Raw genomic sequence first — 2347 nt, 5'->3', positions numbered from 1 at the left:
TTTTTTTTTTTTTTTTTTTTAATAATTGTAGTTGGACACAATATCTTTATTTTATTTATTTTTATGTAGTGCTGAGGATCAAACCCAGGGCTTCATACATGTTAGGCGAGCACTTTACAGCTGAGCCCCAGCCCCAGCAAGATATCTCTTTATCGTACTCATTGCTTTTTTTTTTTTTGCTTTTATAATAGTTACTAATGCTTTTTAAGGTAATATCAGTATAAGACCAATGAATATATAAATGAATACATAGCTGGTGTTTGTTTTAAGATTTGCATCAAAAAATAAAAGCACAAGAAGAAAAGATTAAAGTCTTACAAAAGGAAAGGGAAGATAAGGAAGAATCCATTGATATCCTTAGGAAAGAATTAAACAGAACAGAACAGATAAGAAAAGAGTTGAGCATTAAGGTAAGACTTCTTTGCATTTGAAAAGGATAAATTTATGTTCTGTTTTATTAGTAATTTTGTTTAAAAGATATTAGGATTTCAAAGCCATTTGACTGTCACTTGTTATAAGGGCTCTCTAACACTGTTTTTCATAAAATCATCAAACATTTATTGAATGTATACTGCATACCAGCACTTAACAGCTTTCAAGTGTTCAAAAAATATAGAAAGGGATTCCTGGTTCTTGATGTCATATGCAAGTACTTATATTTCTGCTTATAATCTTCCTTCATAGCTATTTAGAACTTTGTAATTTGCAAAGGACACAACATTTTTTTCTTAATTGTCTTCAGATTAACAAATGTTGTATTAATACTTTAATATTAATACATGTAATTTAAAAATGAAAAAATGAAGTCTGAAGTAACAGAATCATGGTCATAAATATTCCAAAAATAAAAATAGTGCTCTTTCTATTTTATGGTCACTCAACTTGAGTGTTAGCCATGAGTTATTCTCTCTGGCCAATTATGTTACCACCTATTATAAACCATGAGTAATAGGAGAGACATAAAATTTAATACCACTTTTACATTTTTTGTTGTCTGCCTTAATACATTTTTTAGTAATTTTTAATGTAGTAGTGTATAGTAGTTTCTGCAAAACTTTAGCTGCTAGCTATTGATTTAAAAAGATAAGTTGAAAGTATTTTCCTAATTTACATTATATTAATACTTATCTTTACCATATAATTTGTCTAACTGCAATATAATACACATTATATTGTTATCTTGAAATGGTTGTCTTACACACAAATGAAAAATAAAGGATCTTAAAATACCTAAAGATAAATCATACTAAGCTATTTTTCTTCTCAATTTTCATTTTCTCCTACCCCCTTCCCCAATTCCATAGGCTTCCTCCCTAGAGGTTCAAAAGGCTCAATTAGAAGGTCGTTTGGAAGAAAAAGAAAATTTGGTGAAACTTCAACAAGAAGAGTTGAACAAACACTCTCATATGATAGCAATGATTCACAGTTTAAGTGGTGGAAAAATAAGTCCAGAAACTGTAAATCTTAGTATATAGACATCATGGCATTTTGGAATTTGTAATAATGATAATTTGGGTGTATTTATGTATTGGAGGGGGGTGGTTAAAGGAGGTTACTTGTGACTCCAAAACAATGGGAAATTCTTATCTAGTTAATAATTTAGTAAAAATCATAATTTGATGCATGTTTTATGTGGTGTTTTGAATTAGAATTTTTTTTAAACTTTTCTGTTTTTGGCTTTTATTGCTTAAAGCTTTCTTTGCTTGTTACATTAGAGTATTCTTAAGAAACCTGCATTATAGTCTTTCTAAACTACTCTTTTCCTTGTCTACTCTCATTTGTGATTACAGTCATGGGTCACTTAACAAGGATACATTTTGATAAATACCTAATTAAGTGATTTGTTCATTGTGAGAACATCATAGATCATATTTACACAAACTAAAATAGCTAAGACATCACTAGGCAATATCATTTATGGGACTACCATGGTAAAGGTGGTCTGTGTTACTGAAGGAAATGACATTACACTGGGCACTTGACCTTACTTAGGTTTTAAAATCAAACTTTCTTAAAATATTTTGAAAGGTTAATATGTTGAAAACAGTTAGTTTGTAAAAAGAGATATGATGCAAAGAAGTTTGTCTCTAAAGTAGCCTAAGAGAAATCAGTGAATTTAAAATAATTATTATTGCATTTAACATGAAGTAAGATAAAATAGCAGAAACTCTTAAATTTGGAAAAAAAAATACAGTGAATAATTATCAGAAATAATGTATAAAAATTAGGAAATAGCTGTTGTATAAAATGATTACATCATCTAATAGAAAACTAATTTAAAGAACAGTTTGTAAGGTATATTAGTTTTTATATATATATATATATTTTTTTTTTTTTTTTTTAAAAT

General features: G+C 28.1%; 1 long non-coding RNA gene across 1 annotated transcript; it reads left to right on the top strand.

The window, feature by feature from the left end:
* Window positions 1-186: 186 nt before the first annotated feature.
* LOC125614558 lies at window positions 187-1666 on the top strand. Its single transcript, XR_007345146.1, has 2 exons — window positions 187-410; window positions 1305-1666. It is a non-coding gene; the product is annotated as an uncharacterized LOC125614558 (long non-coding RNA).
* Window positions 1667-2347: the final 681 nt, after the last annotated feature.

This window comes from Marmota marmota, unplaced genomic scaffold (genome assembly GCF_001458135.2).
Source record: "Marmota marmota marmota unplaced genomic scaffold, marMar, whole genome shotgun sequence".
NCBI classification, from domain to species: Eukaryota; Metazoa; Chordata; class Mammalia; order Rodentia; family Sciuridae; genus Marmota; species Marmota marmota.
This window is presented reverse-complemented; position numbering and strand designations above follow the sequence as displayed.